The sequence below is a fragment of the Lepisosteus oculatus genome, chromosome 7 (genome assembly GCF_040954835.1).
Source record: "Lepisosteus oculatus isolate fLepOcu1 chromosome 7, fLepOcu1.hap2, whole genome shotgun sequence".
Classification (NCBI taxonomy): Eukaryota; Metazoa; Chordata; class Actinopteri; order Semionotiformes; family Lepisosteidae; genus Lepisosteus; species Lepisosteus oculatus.
In genome coordinates this window covers 10,140,984-10,162,196 of record NC_090702.1, presented here as the reverse complement: position 1 = coordinate 10,162,196, position 21,213 = coordinate 10,140,984, and the positions used below count along the sequence as shown (strand labels likewise).

The 21,213-nt window shown below is 40.0% G+C and overlaps 1 long non-coding RNA gene across 1 annotated transcript in view; it reads left to right on the top strand.

Annotated features, from left to right (window-relative positions):
- Window positions 1–11,696: 11,696 nt before the first annotated feature.
- Window positions 11,697–21,213, top strand: part of LOC102686145 (uncharacterized) — a 53,546-nt gene continuing 44,029 nt past the window's right edge. Inside the window, exons 1-2 of the long non-coding RNA XR_001479079.2 lie at window positions 11,697–11,924; window positions 19,380–19,520. This is a non-coding gene — a long non-coding RNA (uncharacterized lncRNA). The remainder of the gene's footprint in view (window positions 11,925–19,379; window positions 19,521–21,213) is intronic.

The following is a 21,213-nucleotide window of genomic DNA, read 5'->3' as shown; positions in this document are numbered from 1 at the left end:
CAGTGCCTTACCATCCATCCAGGAAATATACAACACCAGGAGTCTGAAAAAAGCCACCAAAATTATGTCTGACCCCTCTCACCCCAGTCATAACTTGTTTATTCCCCTACCATCTGGCAGAAGGTTCCGGTCACTCCAGTCGCACACAACTAGACTCCAAAATAGCTTCTTCCCCAGAGCTGTCAAGTTGGTGACGCCCCAACTCCCTTCCACCTTATTATGATCTCTCCTAACGGCCTCCTGTACCCACAACGACTGTACTCCTACACCACCACAGACACATGTAAGCCGAAATTGTACTGTCCCCTCGATAGATCTGCCACTGCTAAGGGGGCACTTTGGCTGGAAGTGCCGGGCACCGGGCGCCGGAGCTGTCAAGGCGAGCGTGCCGGAGATGACTCCAAGGCCGCCTGGTCGGGCGGTTGACAAGGCGGCTGCTGAGGGGAATGCAGGGGCCAAGCATGACAGGGAGATAAGGCGTACTGTGGGGGACCTGCTGTGGCGTAGCAGTGAGGCCCTCACTCGAGACCTGCAATGGCAGCTGCAGTCTCTCCTTGCCGAGAATGAACGGCTCTCACACAGCACAAGATCAACACTGGGGATGCACATTCACGTTTCGCCCCGACGGATGGCCTGTCAAGCGGGCTTCCGCAGAGCAGAAGGTTCAGGAGATAGCCGCAGCAGGAGTGATTGAGCCTTCCGTGAGTCCGTGGTCTTCCCTTATCGTTTTAGTCTGGAAGAAGGACGGCTCATGGAGGTTTTATGTGGACTACAAGAAGCTGAACGAGGTCACCAGGAAGCACTGCCCTGAATGAATGATGCGCTGGACTACATTTCCGGGTCAACCTGGTTCAGCTCGTTAGTTCACAGTTGTAGCGGCGAGGCTTAATAATAAGGCAGAATTAAGTGTTTCTGAGCTTTCCCAAATTAGGCCTCATTTCTCTGTTCATCTCTGTGGTGCAGCCACAGAGAAACCATTCATGCAAGGTGATTTAAGGTCCAAGGACAGCTCCCAAAGGGGGATGCACTTAGCTAAGCCTGGCTATCATGATCAATGGTCATCCATTGGTGCCTATCTGTCTAGGGAGTGCGAGTTGGACATCTGGATTGCATTCCTAAGTGTCAGGACTAAGTGACTCATATCTCACCTTGATCAACCAATCAGGGACTGGTAGGGCCGAGTAACCCACGTGGGACTCTGATGCCCATGGAACTTTCAGCCAATCAATGAGCTGAAGTTCCTCCAGGTAAAAACAGGCAACACAGAGAGCCTGAGAGATTCAACGAGATTCAACAAGATTCAGATTCAGATTCAACAATTCTAAAGGGAATTCAAAGGAGAATCCCAAGGGCAGGACATTCTCGCAGCGCGCCTCCTGACCATCCTGAGACTCAGCCCGGACAACCACGAAACGGCCAGTGTGTCCGAGTGCCAGAACTTTCCTTTGTTCTAAGAGTCTAGAGTGGAGGTTGCCAGAGAGTAACCAGCAGCAGGCCTTGTGAACAGGTCGGAACTGTGGACAGCTGAATCACTATTCAGAACTAGCTCTTCATCAGGAACGAACCAGTCCTCTTCCTGACTTGCTGGGACCCACAGTCATCTTTTCTCCTGTGCACAAACTTTGCTAGTTAATGCCAACAGTGAGCATCAGCAGCGCACCGTCGCAAGCCACACAGCACAGCCTGGCACCGAGCCAGAGAGCGCGGATTGGACAGCAACAGCCTGCAACTGTTTCTTTGTGCCCGCAGGAGATCTGAATCCCCAGAAATTGGATGAGTATTCAACTTCAATGCATTACAGCTCGAGAATTCAATTGTTATCCCAACCAGTTGATATCAATTTAATTCCTAAGAGTTATGTACTTGTTTGAGTATCTAATGTAGAAGTTGTAACCAAGTTCACTTTACGAAACGGTCTTAATGAATGATATACTGAACGTATTTCCTCTTGATGTGTAACTCTTTGTAACTGACCGAATATACCTTTTGTATTCTGATAACCCTCTCGATAAGATCTGTTAGTTTTATATGCATATTCTATGTATTAATAAATGTATCCTCGTGTATTAGTACCTGTGTGTGCGCGTTGTTTGAGTTATGTCGCATGGTTGGATTCTAAAGCCACCAAAAGAATCAACTTTGTGATTTACTGCTACAATTAATAATTGTCTCAGTAAATGCCCAAACCCTACAGAACTGGTGCCTTCAGAGAGCCACTATAATCTACGTTATTTGGCGTCCCTGAACCGGTTTTCTCTACACAGTCATGCCTTTCGGAGTGTGTAATGCCCTGGTGATGTTTGACTGGTTGATGGAGCAAGTGCTGGCGTCGGTTCCCCGGAGCAAGTGCGTGGTGTACTTGGATGATTTACTCGTGCATGCCCGGGGTTTCGAGCAGGACCTGGTGAACCTCCGGTTAGTGTTGGCTTGTATCCAGCTTGAGGTTGAGGCTCAACCCCGAAAATGTGAGCTTCTGCGGCGGGAGGTCACTTTCCTGGGGCTTGTGCTGGGGCTGCGAAGGGTGGCCACGGACTTGGGAAAGGTCGCTGTGGTCTGCAACTGGCCGGTGCCCCACACCATGGTGGAGCTCCGCATTTTCCTAGGGTTGGCATCCTATTACCCAAGGTTTGTCCGGGACTTTGCCAGCCTCGCTGCCCCGCTTAACTGCCTCATAGAGGGGAGGCATTTTGTGTGGGACACGGACTGTGAGGCAGCCTTCTGGGGCTACTGGCTACTGGTGCTGGCTGTAGTCTCAGCAGTCTGCCACTTCAAGCCCTATCCGTTTTGGACCCGGTATAAACTGCAGACGGACCATGTGTCCCTCACCTGGCTGCTCAATTTCAAGGAGGTCAAATGGTGACGTGGATTGAGATCCTGCAGGAGTAAGACTTCATGGTCGTACACTGTGCAGGGTTTCACCACCGAAACGCAGATGCTCTCTCGCGGAGGCCTTGCGAGGCAGAGGACTGCCGCTATTGAGCCCGCAGCAAGGGAGAAATGAGCGCCGCTGCCGCATCCCTGAGTGGGCCGTTTGGTGTGGGCCTGGCAGGCCTGGTGCAGCAGCAGGTGGCAGACCCTGACGGGAGGGGCTCTCCCCTCACCCCAAGTCCGTGAACGGGCTGCTATGATCTGCGCTGCAAGGACCCCATCTGGGTCTACAACCCGTGGCGCCACAAGGGCCTCAGCCCGAAGGTGAGGTCCTGGAGGTCTTGGGAGAGTTCTACTACCATGTCCGGTTCGGGAACTTGCACTTTGCACTATGCAGTTTAATTCACTGAATTTTATTGTTTTAATTAAATGAATCCATATTAAATCACATTACATGCAAGATCTTTACACATTGGCTCTAAAATTGTTTTCCGTGTTTAATAAGTCGGAACACTCCGTGTTGTAAAAGTAATTAAAGCTCTTTCACTCTCAGGTCACCCTCTCTCACACTCTCTGGGCGCGCACCCGCTGCCGGAGTAAACATTTGAGCTGCTGCTTCATTCCTTTGACACACTCTGTAAATCATTCCATTAAAATTGTAGGTATATATAGACTAAAATAAAATCAACGTCTCTATATTATTGTAACTGTAGGGTTCATACGATGGTGATTAATCACTGTGTTTGAGGATGTGAACTATATGGGTATTCTTTGTACAGTTTTATTTCTGAAGTTACATTTACACCTGCTGCGTTCTCTCTAACCCTCTTCCTGATCTCTTCCTTTTTTCCTAGTCACTTTGTCCCGTAATCAGAAAATACAAATTTATATTAACATAAACCTATCTACAAACTTAAATTGAGAATTCTATATAACTAAACTAAACATCATTACAAGCTGTGATCATGAAAGAAATACACGTGAAAACCTAACCATTGTGATCTAGGCAGAAAAATCCTATCGGAGATAATATATGTCAGTCACATTAACACACAGTTCTTAAGATAAGTAGGAAGTTTATGATAGCGTCGGCCCACACACACCTGGGAACCAGAACATTACCTGGTGCGAACCTCTGTTGAATGCTCAGGTGGGTCAGTGAGTAAAGACCTGGGTTGAGGAGAGCTGTCCCTGGCAAAAGAGGGGTGGTCAGGTAAGGGTTGTCCTCTCACCTCTAGAGATCATCTAGGCTTGAACAGTAGGGCACCCAACATTGCAGTTAGCCATGAAAGCTTACACAGCAGAGATAAATTCTATCTGGAGTTGTATGGTTTTGACCAGTTGTAATGAATCACTACAGATTAGTAGTAGTTAGGCATACTTTATATATTGTCAATATACTGAGGTGTACACTGTGGTGTTGTTTTAAATATTTAAAAAAACAATATTAAGATAAGATATTTTTTTAAATGCGGACTAATATGCATTTAATTCAGAAAGCTGAAATCAGAATCTCTCATTCCGTTGTATAGTAAGCGTGTAACAAAGTTGTACATTTCAAACACACAGCTCGTGGATATTAATACAAAAACTTATCATATCTTCTGAAATGTAAGTGACAGTCAGTCAATTCATACTGCGTTTGAAAATGTGTTATTGAAAGATATAAGATAAGAAACAAACAAAAACAAGTAATGTATTTCCTTCCCTAAAAAATAGGACACTCGGACATTTAATATTATTTCAGAGCATTCGGGATGTCCACCTAACGTGCCACTGACAGATACCTACGAAAAGTACCAATTCAGACATATGGCAGACTAACAATGTCTTGTTTCTTATATACACATAGTGTATAAATTATCAACCCAGGATGACGATATACCACTCAAAAAAATATTTATTTTAACTGATAACTCTGAACCCGTTAACTCCTACATTCACCATAGCCTGTCATCCTAACTCCCTTATTCCCGTTCATCCCTCCACCAAGCAGTTTCATTGCTGATGCACACAAATATTACAAACAACATAAATACTGTGCATGTTATGAAATTTGCAGCTTGGCAAGTTGGCAGCTCAAACATCGAAAACGGACCAGATGGAAAATAATTTTCTCATGGGTCTTGAAACTCTCGAGCAAATTAATGCTCCAATGGAAGATTTCAGTAACTTCATCTTTTATGCATTAAACAATACTACTTATAGATTTAATTTTTGTGTACATGTTTACGTTCGGTGTAGATTCTAGGCTATACCTTTTTTCCCTCTCATGAAGATCTGCCGAAGGGCTTTCAGCTCATCGCAACCTTGAAATGCGGATGTGAATGGCTTCCAAACCAGTAACATCAGGAAGCGTAACTAAGACAATTAGGCCGAAGACTGTACATCAGTTGAACTACAGATAGCAAACCGCTGAAAAATCAAGGTGGGTGCATTTTTAAGAAACAGACAAGTGTGATATTTTAAATGCTGCCATAGCATGTATGTCCATTTTAGGTTCAAGTTGGTTTGGGGTATTTCTTTCCTCACAACAGCGGATCCTGTAAAGAGAAATGACGAACTTTACTATTCTCCTGATGCTAAGTTTTTTGTAAAATTGTTGCTTTGTATTCTTTGTCAGAAGATGAACACCCAGAAAACCATTGCCACGAATGCAAAAAAGCACACCACGACAAGGGACAGTCACCGCACAGCCAATGCTACAGGAAAAAGACTTAAAGGGATAAAGGTACAGTACACCATCTATTATTCACAAACACCGCCAGCCCCCCTCCTCTCTTTTTACAGCTCTCCTTGATTTTTTCCGATCCACACACACCATCTGAAAACCCTCTGTTGTAGCATTAGTGTCAAGAACCAGTTCGTTCAACCAAGTCTCTGTGAAGCACATAATAGAGGACTCACGATATTCCCACTGGCTCCTCGTCAGCGCCGCTAGCTCCTCCGTCTTGTTGGCAAGAGATCCTACATTCCCCATTATGATGGAGGGTAAAGAAGGTTTATACCTTCTTTTTTTAGCCCGACACATTGCTCCGGATCTACAGTCCAAAATGTATTTGGACTACTAAACCTCTGCTGTTTAAACAATATAGGCAGTTTCTAAGTAAACATGGGAAATAATCATTTTGAGTGCTCAAAATGTGCCAGTTCCTCAAAAGAGCACTTGCCCATGATTTATATATGATAATCATGGGCCCAAAACTACAAAGGATCTTTGTAGGTGGTCAGAATGGACATGGGAAAGTGGAATTAGGAAGAGGTTCCCTGAAGATGGGCCTTATGACAAAGATAAAATAGAAATTCTAAGGGAAAAGTTAGAAGAAGAGAAGAAAAAAAGGAAAGAAAGTGAATTGGAAGGCTTATATGTCCGGGGAAGAGGAATCACAGAAATTATGGGAAGCATAAAAAAATGCTAGCCTTGAGAATAATGAATAACAGGCTGCAACTAAAGTCACGACCATGCGTGCTAATAGGAAAAGGTCTCCACCGAAATTTGAAAGTGGTACTGAGCTTTTCCTCTGTACACGACAATGATGAATGTAACCCCCCATATTATAATCCATATTGTCCACTTGCACAGGCTACTCCCACTGTGCCTTGTTCAGTCTACTTTGCTGGCGATGAGGGAATTGTAATCGATCCTCCAGCCGCAAACACACACTTACAAAAAGGGAAATGTCAAACTCAACAATTGCAACAACCTCCAACTGCAAAATCAGATGATAATGAGCTATGGCTCTGTTCTCAAAATGCTGATGTGCTCTTTCCCAGGTCCATCAGGAAATCCAATGTATGTACATCGACGTTGGTCTCCTAGCGAATTGCTTGCTTTAGTCAAGTCTTTTCCCAAATTGCCTGGGGATCCTAAAGAACTTAGAAGACATTTAAGCCTTGTTATTATTATAAGCCCAATTAAAGTGACATAGTCTTGTTGCTAGATCATACTGTTCCTAAAGGTTTACTGCGCCCTCTTAAAGAGGAGGCAATTTGGCCAGGATGTGATCCGGATAATGAGGATAATCCCAGAAGGCCTAAAGACTGACTCTTAGAAGCAATAGAAAAGATCTGTCCTCAACGCTAATTGGTCGAAAATAAGTCTATGTAAACAAAAAGCTGGAGAAGATGTTAATGAATATCTCAAGATATTAATATGTATTTTTGTCAGACATTCTGGGTTGAGGGAACAGGAAGTTGGTACTCCTCTAGGTACTGCATTTGTAAATGGGCTGTTGCCAAAATTAAAGGCTGAAGTAACAAGGATTGGGAATCTAAAGGCAGCAAGGAGTTATTACCTACTTTACAACATTGTGCTAGACAAATTAAGTTGAAAGAGGATGATGCACAAACTAATTTTAGGTCTCTGCAATTAGAGGACATGAGGAACCGAGTCCAGTGGAGCTCGAGGACGAGGAAGAGGTCACTGGGTCCGCCCAAGACAAAGAGGGAGAGATGTTTGTAGATTATGTGGAGGATTAGGCCACTGGGCACGGAATTGTCTGAATCAAACTCAGAATGGCCCACCAGGTGTAAATCGACCTAGAGTGCCCAATCAACCTGGAGCGGTAGCAGGCAACCCTGCCCCGTGAACCATGCAAAATCCATTTAAAGAAAAATAGGAAACCCTATACGTGACCTCTCTGTAACTTCTCATGCTTACTTCTAATGCTAGCACTGAGCTTTTTGTCACTCTTAAAGTGGCAGGGAAATCATTGTCTTTTCTGGTTGACACAGGTTCAATTAAAAACCCCTATAAGAATTGTTAACACAGTAGGATATTCCGGAGTTTCTAATCCAGTCCTTCTAACAGAACCTATAACTCTAGAACTTGGACCACATTCTGAGAAACATACTTTCTTCTTGGCTTCTGATATTCCAGTGAACTTGATGGGAAGAGACCTGCTCTGTAAGTATCGGTGCACAATTAAATGCACTCCTGAAGGGGTTTATTTAGAAACATCAGAAAACCAGCAAGGTTACATAACGTCTCCTCTAGAAATGATTACAGAAGATAGGGTATATTGGTGGCAAGCCACAAGTTCAGATATTTCTCGTATTTTAAAGAGCTTAATGCACCAGGTCAGCCTGTAGAACAGTGGTGCTCAGAGCAACAAGTGAAGATGGAGAATTGGCTTGAACAGTTGCACTGTAAGGCTTACTTTGATGCAGATGTTGAGATCCTCAGGATGAGAAAAAGATCACTCTGTATTTAGGTAACGCTTATGCTCTGAACCTTTCCTCAGTTTTTATCGGTAAGGAAGGAATGGGTATTGAAATAGAATTAATACCTAAGCAGCAACTGCTAATTCACCAGCCTAAAGCTGTAACTCCACATATGACTCTGGTAGTAGCTCAAGGTCACGAAGCTAAGGAGATTGGCTATATGCTTACGTGATTGAAAGAAAGTGAGATACACAGGGTAGAATTAGGACAGATTAGAGGCATTGGTGTTTACTCCTTAGGAACAGAAGTCCCAGGTAATGAACACCATTTTTGAGTGTCAGAAATTGGCTGCCTGCTCTCGTGGTGCAGTGATTGAACACTTTAATAGTGATGAGCAAACTCTTTTGAGCTCTGTCCCTCAGGCCTCTCATTAAAATGATGTATAAATAATTAAAGCTAGGGCCCCTATTAGAGTTGTAATAGACCCGTATAGATCATTGCCCAGAAAACCGCCATTCACGCTAAAACCTGCAGAGGAGAAGGGTATTGCTCCGGTTATTTAGTCGCTTTTACAGCAAGGCTTTATAGTGCCCTGTGTTAGCCCTTGTAATTTTCCCATCCTACCAATTAAGAAGCCACGAAAAGAGATGTGGTGTTTTGTGCAGGACTTAAATTGAGTATGTTATTCCTGCTTACCCTATGGTGCCTAATCCCCGCTACTATTTTGTCTAGCATTCCTAACAACATCACTCATTATTATGTTGTCGTAAGGCTGGGCGATATGGCCAAAAACATTATCACGATAAAAATGTTCATATCAGTCGATATCGATAATTATCACGATAAATGTCAAATCATTATTTCTTTCAAGGTTAAAGGCAGATTTTTTCTCCTGAGTGAAAGTTGAAGAAACCAGACAGTTAATTGGTAAATTAAACAGCTCTTTATTTTAAGAACACAACAAACACTTGCCAAACAGCAGAAACATTAAACAAATCTGAGGTAGAGAGTATTCAAGTCTTTTTATGTCAAAATATGCATGAGTAAAATTTACAAAATAAATCTTAATAGAAAAATTAAATACTGCAGTGTGATAAGGTTGAATGACCTTTTCTGTCGACGATGTCATCGTCCTTCGAGCTGGTCGTTGGCAGCACTATATTTGCTTCAGTGTCACTCATTTCTCCACAGTAACTACGATCCTGTCAGCCACCACCGTGTGGGTAAACAACACCACGTTAGCTGCCCGGTCTGCAACATGCACGCACAGTATTTTGTGTGCATGCGCATATCATGCGCAAAGCATAAACATATATATTGAACATTTGTTGAACTTTTGTTAAAATTATATTGAGGAAAATTATATTGCGATAATTATTGTCATTGAATTATCGCCCAGCATTATGTTGTCGATCTGTGCTCAGTTTTTGTCTCTGTTCCTATTTACCCAGATTCACAGTTTTTATTAGATTATTAGAACCTTACACTGTTCTCCAGAACCCTCCAAGAAGACCTGAGTGACGTGGTGCTTACAGGAGGTTCTACCCTTGTCCAGTATGTTGATGATTTATTGATTGCCTCACCTTCAAGGGAAGAATTTATTAAAGACACACTGATTCTTTTAACAGTGTTGGCTAATAAAGGCCACAAGGCGTCAAAGGACAAGTTGCAGTTTTGTAAAACCACTGTCACTTATCTAGGTCATCTCCTTAGCGGACATTTGCCTTCTCTCACCAGAGCATGTTCAGGCCATTGTTAAAATGCCAAAACCAATCACCATTAAGCAAATGAAAACATTTCTAGGTATGGCTGGCTACTGCTGTCAGTGTATATTGGACTTTGCTGCCCTGGCTCACCCCCTCCTAAATATCAGCCTTCTAACTAGCCCAGAGCCTTTACAATGGAATGCAGAGGCAGAAGAGGCCTTTGAGGCTCTGAAGCGAGCTCTAGTTCAGGTGCTGGCACTAATTATTCTATACCATTTACCTGTTTTCTCAAGAAACTCAAGGTTTCTGTTTCTGTAGCTACTGTTACAGGAAGAACAGGGGCATGGTTATACTTTCCAAAATGCAGACACAAAATGGAGCACATTCTAGATGGCTGCATCTGTACAGTGTATTTACCCTTTTCTTTGTCACATTTTGTTGAATAACAAATGTTAAATACATGTTTTTAAAGTGAATGCTCTTACTTATTTGTAGTTTTTGCTGACATGTAACATCTTTCACTCGTAGGTGCTCAGTTTGAGTTTTAAAGTTCTGATTAAAAATATTGACTTAAAAATGTGTATAGGTCATTATTCATTCAGCAAAACTGGACATCATTGGAAGGGGATACTTTTCAAAGCACTGTACTGTATGTGTATAAAACCAGACATCTTGTTTTCTGAGTAAAATACAATGCCAATATTAACAAGTTCTGTAAATCTGTATTTTTTCAGTATTCAACCATTTACAATTTGATTCAGGAAGCTCAAAAGATAAGATAACTGGTTCTAGCAGTTCAGGTTGCCCCAGTAAACCTTTTAATGTTTTGTTTTTTATGGTTTAAAATTTGTTTCAAAGGGAATATTAAAAAATTCTGAAAATCTCCACTGTTAATACTGTAAGCTGATACTGGTGAAACATATTATAGACAGCTTCAACACTAGACACTTATTCTGTGCATATCTTTCTCAATGATCCAATGCTACTCAACAATCATGTGATGGATTTAGAATTAATAAAATCAGTGTTTGGTGTGATGAAAGAAAAGTAATCCCATCAAGCCACTGATTTCCTCTGTCTCTAAATACGAAAGAGACCCAAATAGAAGAGTGGAGTAATTGTAAAAAAAAAATTAAATTTTTACAAAATGAATGGCATACTGTTTCTTGGTATACAAATCTGATGCATGTGATCTAGTTTTCTGTTCTTTTGCTATTCCTGATATTAGCTCAAGATTCTCTCTTCTTTCATTAAGAAAAAACAGACCCCTTACCATATTGTAATTTCATCAAACAAATTATAAGCAGGATATCTTATTATTGAGGGTAGGCAAGCGTGGAAAATGGTTGCTGTCTTTGTTTATCATTTTAAACTTAAAGTTGAACTTCAGAAACATTTTTTCAATTATTTACTTTTCTGCATGGAGTTTGTTTGTTTTCCCCATGTTCATGTAGGTTTTCTGGGTGCTCTGTTTTACTTCCACAGTTCAAAGACATACTAGTAAGTTAATTGTCCTCCTGTAAAATTGGCCCTGATGTCAATGTGCATGTGTCTGCGTCTATACCTTGCAATGGACTGGCATTCCCTCCAGGGTGTACCTTTCCTTGTGCCCTTTGCTTGCCAGGTTAGGCTCCAGCTTCCCTGTAATTCTGAATTTGATGACGTGATTAGAAAATTGATTCATATATCTGTATATATGAAATCATGAAAATAATTAAAGCACTGAGTGGAGCAGGATGCGCACACTGTACTTCAAAGTGATTTTTTATTATTATTATTATTGCTGTTATTGGCTACGTTTTGACTGAGGTCTGGGAGAAGAATGGTGAATCTGGAACTACAGTATGTTGGGGATTGTGACAAGTAAGTAATCATGAGCAGGCTTGTGACAAGCTCATTTTGTGGGGTGGAGTCTCGTTCTGTTACTATTTAGTAAACTTTCAGTAGAGAAAATGCCCCTGTACAGAAGGTGCAGTCACAGCCTGGTCAGCTGTAGTGGTTGTGTAATTGCATTCACATGAGAAGTATATAAGATTTGTTTTCTTACAATCACAGCATTCGCTCTGAACAGCCTTGGCTTTGTGTTTCTTCATGGTAATTTCTTCCCCATCACTTTTTGTTAAGCACGTGTTTAGAAGCATGGCTGCTGAAAAAGAAAGGAATGGTTTGGAGAATTATTCTTTTTCTGTAAGTATATTTGTATATTCCTATTAGACGTTTTGTTTGTAATACTGTTTAACATTTAAGTTAAGTTAAGTGTGTTTGGCTTTTAAGTAGTATTGCTGACCTCTACTACCTTCCAGAACGAAAGGAACTTTTTGCAGCCTTTGCAGCTGTAAAAAGATGAAGAAAGCAACAAGCTATTTATGGTTTTATCTATGACTTTATTGAGATAAAATACTGTTTTTTTCCAGATATTTGGTACAAATTTAATAATACACAACTGTTTTTAAAAGTGTTTTGCTAAGCACTTTTTAAAGAGGTGTTTAAAGTTAAAATAATGTTTCTGAGTGCATTAAACACAGCAGCAGGGTATGATGCTTTAAGACACCACATTTTCAGTATAATTTTAACTACTTTGGGGGCTTAAAATGTTTCTTGTTTTGGTATTGCAGTAACCACATTTTAATTTGTTCTGCTTTCACAAGGTATTTCAATGTTAGTGTTTAATCAGCTCTTCTATGAGTTTCCTAACATAACAATACCAATTAAAAGCAATTAATATATGTGCATCTAGCACTTGGCCTCCAAATCCTCCCCATCTCCCCATATACATTGCACATTTTTTATATTAAAATCCTATTCTATATACTAAGAATTATGCTAAATTATTTAATTCTCAGTTTAATATTTTCCAGCTGTTAAATCATGTTCAATTATATTGTGTTTTATCTCACAGATGCATAAAAGCCAACATCGGCTTCAACTTGTAAGATTACAGGGCTTTAGTCACACCACACAGAATAATCTTTTTAGGATTAAAAACACTGTTCTTGATTTGTTAAAACACTTGTGTTTAATAGCTCATATTTTATTTTCTGTTTAAATAATTCACCATGCAGTATTCAGAGTTAAGAAGAATATTAAATAAACATCAATTATGATTAATTTAACAAAAAAGAATAAAAATAAATGATTTTATAAATTTATTTAACAGTAAAACACTTCCAGAATGTATAGGTAGTTTATAAACCTACATCAGTGACATCTATTTGAATGGAATACTAAAGAAAAACCTATGATTACCTGTAGATCCACAAAAACTCTTTCTTCAAAGATCCACAAGGCTATCTTCAGTAAGATACAGTATATATATATTATACGTATACTGTAGGTTACACATTTTCTTACATGGATATACCATACTTTTATCTATTTCCAAATTCGTGAGTGAAGAGATATCAAAATAATGTTTTCACAAAATCTAATCTTTTTATATGAAAATATTTAAATAGGACTATTTGAGATTATAAATCAGCAATTTATTTTGGTATTCTAACCTGTGACATCTAATTTATTAATTTAAGTAGAATATGTTTAGATTTTTTTATCATCAGATCTTTCTTTCAGGACAAAGAAAATAAAAATACATCTTAATGTTAACCATTAACCATGGTATATTGTTAATGATTCCTCTGACATAAAACTGAAGCTGACATAGTACTTTATCAACTACATAATTGCTATATGACTCCATTTAGGAAGAGCAAAAAGTGGGACATAAACCATCATGCTCTTTGAATTTGAAGATTATTCAAAATCAATAGCACAAGGAGAGTTACTTTAGATGTTCTGAGCATGTGTGGATATTTATGAGAAATTAAGGCTTATTTAAGCAGGACATTTGTTTGAAGTGATGTTTGGTGTCTGTTGTACTGGCAAGGGTTATGTTAATTTTCATCCAAACTGTTCTATTATCACTACATTGTAACATGGATGAAAAAGTAGCTGGATACTTAGTAGCTCAAGGTAGCTTAGGGTGTCAGTTTCACAATGAAGAGATATGTCAGATCTGAGTAGTATATTACAGTATATATTGGCCAGCAGTCATATCACTCTGCAACTCACAACTGCCAACCCACTGAAGCTAAGCAGGCGTGAGCCTGGTCAGTACCTGGATGGGAGACCTAAGATTGCTGCTGGGAGAGGTGTTAGTGGGGCCAGCAGGGTGCGCTCACCCTGCAGTATATGTAGGTCCTAATCCCCCAGTATAGTGATGGGGACACTATACTGTAAACAGGCACTGTCCTTTGGATGAGGCATAAAACTGAGGTCCTGACTCTCTGTGGTCATTAAAAAAATCCCACGGCGTTTCTCGAAAAAAGTAGGGGTTTTAATCTGGTGTCCTGGCCAAATTTCCCATTGCCTCCTAATAATCCCCATCTATGAATTGGCTTCTTTACTCTGCTCTCCTCCCCACTGAGAGCTGATGTGTGGTGAGTGGTCTGGTGGATGGATGCTGCACATTGGTTGTGGTGGAGTGTCCAGAAAAGCGCTATATAAGTGTAAGCAATTTTAAGGAATTCATACTTTCTCACTTGTTATCGATATTTACAATTTAAGAAAAGTTTGTTTTAAGAAAAGCATAATTAGAAAGTCCTGAGGTATAGATATTATTACCATTGCAGAGCAGCAAAAATTGTCACAGTTTTAGGATTAATATGTAACATGCTTCTAGTTTACATGTCTTTACCCTTTAAATTAGAGAACATTTTATTTGACTTATTTATATAATTCCGCAAACTCATATATACTGTATTGTGCTGATGTTTTGTAATTGTTATTCAGGTCGAAAATTGGCTAAGAATGAATGTTTAGATATTAGTAAATTTTACTAGTAAATATCTATTTAAGCATTTACAACTAGCTAATATTATTTATACCTGTGTAACTTCTTTCGTTGCTATGCAGAATGGTTCTGACTAATTGATTCTGTTCTTTCCAATCTGTTTTTGCTTTTGAGTATGTAATGTTTCTCTGTTTATTTTAAGGTGATTGCTGTCACACAATTGTCCAATAAGCTTGCTAGATTTTCATAGTATATTTAACTCTGTTCATGTTTACGAAGAATTGGTTACTTCACCACTGAAAAGCAGAAAGAGAAAACATTTAAGTCTTCTACAGGTGTCAGGTTTAGTTTTAATTTACCTATGAAAACTAGCAAGGCTCTACCATATTAAAATGAATTTAAAATGAATATCACAAAAACAGAAGACATTTGTCACCTTATGTAATTATTGTCATATTGAGCCTGTTTTAATTATGAATATAAACTGTACTTACCTCCATGTCAATGTTAAGTTGAAAATGAATTTATCACACTATAGACTGAAATAAAATAAAGATACCTGGAAGACATAACAAGTACCTAATTTATGTGCTGGAAGAGATGTTAGTGGGGCCTGTAGGGAGGGGTCACAGTGCAATCTGCGTGGGTCCTAATGCCCCAGTTTAGTGATGGAAACACTATACTGTAAAATAGGTGCCGTCCTTCAGATGAGACAGAAAATGGAGGTCCTGATTTGAAATGGTCATTAAAAATCCCATGGCATTTCTCGAAAAGAGTACGGGGTTTTAATCTGGTGTCCTGGCCAAATTTTCCCCTGTTTTTTTCCAGTAATGCCGTTGCATCATCTAGGTGGGTGCCACAAATTGGTGGAGGGGTGTGCTCATTACCTGTAAAGAGCTTTGAGCTGAGTGTCCAGAATTTTTTTTTATAAGTGTAAGGATTAATTATTGTTTGTTAAATACTGCAAATTCAACTTCTTTAGAGTCAAGTTGTGATTGCTTGATAATTTATTTGAAATTAAATTTAAAATCCATGAAATGTTGTCTTGTTCTCAATGGATGGACACCCGTCACAGTAAATCATTTTTAGATACTGGATATAATTAAAATATACAGATTATACTGTAGTTATTGTCAGGGAATTTCTGTAGTAAGGTTAAGGTGTTGGACGACTGTTATTTGTGAAAAAATTATATAGCACCTTTAAAGGTAGCTTCGCAAAGCTTTTTACTGAACAACAACAAAATAAAATACACAGTATATGTACAGTACAATGAAAATACACAGTGAGAGGAGACAGTACAGTAGATGGGGTACCGAATATGGTAGAACCAAAAGGATAAATAACAGAACCATTTAAGTAAAGACCCTTCTAAATAAGAAGTTTTGAGATTTGAAAGAGTTTAGGGAAGGTGATTATCTTATATCCTTCAGAGAAGGCCCTGTCACTCACAGAGTGTAGATGGAGACAGATAGGAGACCAGAATTAGGACAACATAGGTTGCAAGGTGGGCAGTAGGACAATAAGTAGCTCGGGCCATGCAGAGAATTATAGGTGAACATGAGGATTTTGAAATTGCCACAAAACCTGACAGGAAGACAGGAGAGGAGTAATTTGATCACTTGCACTAGAAATGGTCAGGATTCTGTCTACTGAATTCTGGACATACTGTAGTTTGTTCAATGTGGATTTAGAAACCCCAGCGAGTAGAATGTTACAGTAGTCAAATCGGGAGAAGACAAATGTGTTGATCAGATTTTCAGCAACAGTGAGCAATAACATAGGATATAATTTAGTATAAGCAATATTTCTGAGGTGAAATAATTATGTTTGACAATACAGTATGTTGCACATGTGGGTTGAATGTCACGCCTAAATGAAACATCACACCCAAGTTTTTTTTTATTTAGACTGAAGCTCAAGTACGGTACCAATCACAGATATGGTTACCGCATTTAGAAAGCCAATGGAGGATGCCAATAAGCAGGACTTCAGTCCTGTCAGTTTAGATTAAGGAAATTTTGAATCATACATGTTTCAAAGTCAGAGATGCAATCAGAGAGAATAGAGACAGTCACATCAGTGTCAGGTTTGGTATGGATGTACATTTGAATATTGTCTGCACAGAAGTGATAGTTGAGGCCTTGAGATCTTAAAAGCTGAACAGGTGGAAACCTGTAAGTGCTGAAAAGTAGGGGTCCCTGTATCGAGCTCTGAGGAACACCACACTTAACAAGTCCAATTTTCAGAGCTAAATCTGTTAAGAGACTGACGATCAATAAGATAAGACTTGAAACATTTAAGAGTAGTGTCAGAAACTCCAAACAGTCTCAAGACGAGAATGTAACATATCATGGTTAACAGTGACAAAAGCAGCACTAAGATCAAGAAGAATGAGGACAGAAAGAGAACCAGAATCAGAAGCTATTAGTAGATCATTAGTGACTTAAACCATGGCAGATTGGAGGATTAATTTATTATATTGAACACAATGGGGCAGAGAGAAGTGAAATACTATTGAAATAAAGTGGTGGGAATGGGATGTAATAAGCAGGTGGTTGATTTCATATGCAAAACCAGTTTACTGAGGGATGCAGAGTTAAGGAGAGAGAAGTTGGAGACAAGGAAAGTTAGGCTAGCAGGGAGGAGGTGTGGAAGTGACGTGTTGTGGAGAGAACGTGATGCTGAATGTTGTCGATTTTGGAGCTAAAGAAATTTAAAAATGTGTTACAAAGTTGCTATGGGGTAGGTAATGTGGTGGAGCAGTTTGGCTTTATAAGTCTGTTGATGGTGGAGAAAAGATGTCTAGCATTGTTTTAGTTATTTTTAATGATGTGAGAGAAGTAGCTGGATGTAACAGAGTCTATCGTATCTTTATATTCAAACAAGTAATCTTTCCAAGGCTAATAATGTACACTTAGGCCATAAAGACACACCTATGTTTAAGTTTCTGGGAGACTGCCATCACTGAGCGCAGATGGTTGGTGTACCAAGGGGCAGAGCGAGAAAAAGAGTGTTACGAAGCATTTTTCAGGACCCTATGCAGACAGCAGAATCCAGAAGGGAGTGAACAGACACAGGAGGAGACGAGGAACTGGGCTGGTAAACAAACAAGGGGGAGTGACAAAGGTGAGCATATGCTCGGGGGGCATGGTCCAGGCAAACACTCCAAGGGGAGTCTGAAGGGAAATCCAGAGCAGGCAAGAGTCCAGGGCCGGGTGATCCAATCCAAGACACAGATGACAAAGTGAAAAACTGGGGCAGGATCCGGCGAAGGGTCAGGGATATTAATGGGGTAATGGGACCAGGCACTCCAAGTCCTGGACTTGGCTGGTTTGGGACGCCGTTAGGAGGCCTATGCCCTCAAGCTGCGGATGTAGGGAGACTCGGTAGTAGGGTGTCCTCTGGGTGTCCGTGTTCCAGTGCAGAGCCCGGAAGAGAGTGAGGGTCTGCCTTTAAGGTGTGCTGGAACAGGGAGCAGGTACACAAAATCAACTAAAATGTGAAAGAGCTGGAATGCCCTTAAGGGGAAGGGATTTGTCACAATCGTGACAAAGGGATGGTTTGAGTTTTTAGAGAAGCGAAGGTGTGGAGTGTAGATAAAATAATGCTATGAAGCAAATGTATTTTGTCCTCTAGATGATCAGAGGTAGAGAAGAAGATAAGAAGGATAGAGCAGAACCTAAGCTGATCAACTGATCGCTAATTGAGAAAACTTAGGGAGCGTAAGGGAAAGTGTTAGAAACAGGTAGTTCCAGATTGAAGAGAATAGCTAAGTGGTCAGAGAAGCCTAGTTAGAGGGAAAAGAAGTGAGAAACAAAAGAGTCATTTGCAATGATTAAATGAAGATTGCGTCCTTTGTTATGTGTTGGGCTAAAAACAGGATTAGATCAAAGCAACCCAACAGAGTTAGAAAATCCTTAGCTAAATTGTAGGGCAATTCAATATGTATATTAAAGTCACCAAGATTAAGGGTCCACTTAAGTCTGAGACATACAAACTAAAGTAAAACGGCAAACTCACCGAAAAAGGCCTCATTAGGTTTAGGTGGTCCATAGACCATGGTGATGATAGTAGAATGGGGGAACGGAGATATTTTAAACAAGACACTCGAGAGAGCAGAGGTACAGTAACAGAATTTAAATTGTAAAGGATATTATAAATAACAATAATGTCCCCACCTCTGCCTGTGATATGAGGGAGGTAAAAAAAAAGGTATCCATGAGGGACAAGTTGGTTGAACAGGAGACCATCATTTTATCTGTGCCAGGTTTTGGTTAAGCACAGAAGTTAAGTTTTTTTTCTGTAATAAAGTCACATATGCGAAGAGCTTTATTGTTCACAGAGCGGGTGTTTAGTGGTGTTTAGTAGTGTTGATCTTGCCAGTCTCGGGGAGCCAGGGGGCAGTATAGAGTGTGTTCCATGCATGATAAAAAGAGTACATTTTTTAAGTCGGTGCCAATTCACAATGGTCTTGAAACTTTACGCCGAGAAGTAGGGATAGTGACTCCCCAGGTGGATGGAGGAAAGAAACAGCAGTAATCATACATGGTTATATTAAGGAAATAATTCACAACACGCTACCATTCCCTTTTAACCAGAACCGGAAGTCTCCAAATCAAAATCTTTCTTTTTGCCAAGAAAGTAAAAAATTAGTTAAATGAAGTGATACCATAATAAGCGTAGGGTAATCAAACTACACAAAATTCAGCAGTAACTAACAATCACTATATACATTTTATCATTTCATAGGAAAATGTAATGAGAGAAAAATTGAAACTCATGTTGTTAGAGAAATTTTTAATGCATTTCAAATGACATTATGAAATACTGTGACACTTTTCCTTATGAAGGGTGTGGATAACTTCTGTGAAATGCCAGACGCAGACAATGGTGAGGTCCTGGACTCTACAAATGAGGAAAGGATGAACAAGTTGGTGTACTGTGTCACTGATGTCCCACCCTGGTACATGTGCATCATCCTTGGGACACAGGTAGGGAGTTCCATTCTTTACATCATTACTTAATATTATATTGTTATATTATACTGTAAATAAATACAAAATGCAATAAAAAACTCTTCTAGGAGCCCATTTCACTAAATGTCACTAAATGTCACTCAAGATCTTTACTGAAAAAGTTTTTTCTTTGTTGAAGCTAATCAGCAATAACAAATTCCCTTCTGGCATATTAAGAAAAAAGTATTTCACCACAAGTCAATTGATAATTGACTTTGTCTGATGTCATCAAAGCAAATACCCTAGATCAGGAATTCCTAGCTGCATTGATATCTTGTTCTAGGTACAGTACCTCTAGCTTACTGTAGATGGCCAGCAGCCATATCACCCTGCAACCCACTGGCAACCCACAACTGGCAACCCACTGAAACTAAGCAGTGTGAGCCTGGTCAGTACTTGGATGGGAGACCTCCCGGGAAAAACTAAGGTTGCTGCTGGAAGAGGTGTTAGTGGGGCCAGCAGGGGGCGCTCACCCTGCGGTCTGTGTGGGTCCTAATGCCCCAACAGGTGCCGTCCGTTGGATGAGATGTAAAACTGAGGTCCTGACTCTCTGTAGTCATTAAAAATCCCAGGGCGTTTCTCGAAAAGAGTAGAGGTGTAACCCTGGCGTCCTGGCCAAATTTCCCGTTGGCCCTTACCAATCATGGTCTCCTAATAATCCCCCTCTATGAATTGGCTTCATTACTCTGCTCTCCTCCCTACTGATAGTTAATGTGTGGTGAGTGTTCTGGCGAACTATGGCTGCTGTCACATCATCCAGGTGGATGCTGCACATTGGTGGTGGTGGAGGGGAGTCCCCATAACCTGTAAAGTGCTTTGATTGGAGTTTCCAGAAAAGTGCTATATTATTATTATAATTATTATTATTAGATAAATGACAGCCATTTTTTTTGGCTTGTGTAACAACTATATACTAATGAAAAGTGTCACTCTTTCTGTTGTCTGCAAATGTTTTATATATTATAAGTATTTATTAATCTGCAATTAGAAATGGGTACTGTATAATGTCTTACTACAGTATACCTTCTGCTTGAATTTATACAAGACATGATTTATGTAAATTTGACTGTGGTTCCATAATAAAATTTTCTAGGTAAGGAGAGCTTATGTCACATGCTTAAAGCGCACGTAGTGCAGTAGGTTGCTTCGGTGGGGGAATAGTATGCAGTACTGCAAGTATAATGCCAAGGGTCTGTTTTACTCTTCAGTTTCGCTTTAATGCATTTTCATTCATGATTGTAAAACACAGTGGGGGGCATTTAATAATGTAATTTGTCAAATGCATTTGATCTTAGATTGTCAGATTGTAAAACAATAAAACAATTGAACGTACTGTACTGTATATCATTAATGCATTGTGAGGAATGAACTGGATTTAAAAAGCCAGCTGAAGGTCCCGATTTGGGGCACAGAGCACATACAGTCATACCAAGGAGCCAGAAGTAGGAGGAAGAACTGGCGAAATAGTATTACAATTGTGATAATGTCGGATCTGATAGGGGCTGCCTGAGCACCGGCTGAGCACTTTCTTTTCTTTTGTGCGGTGTGCCGGTGTGTAGTCGTCTTTGGAGGTGACTGTTCTCTGGTATAGTATGATATTTCAGACAGGTAAGACAAACACACATGTGTATGTGTGAAATAGAAATGGAATACATGGAGTCCCCTTTTG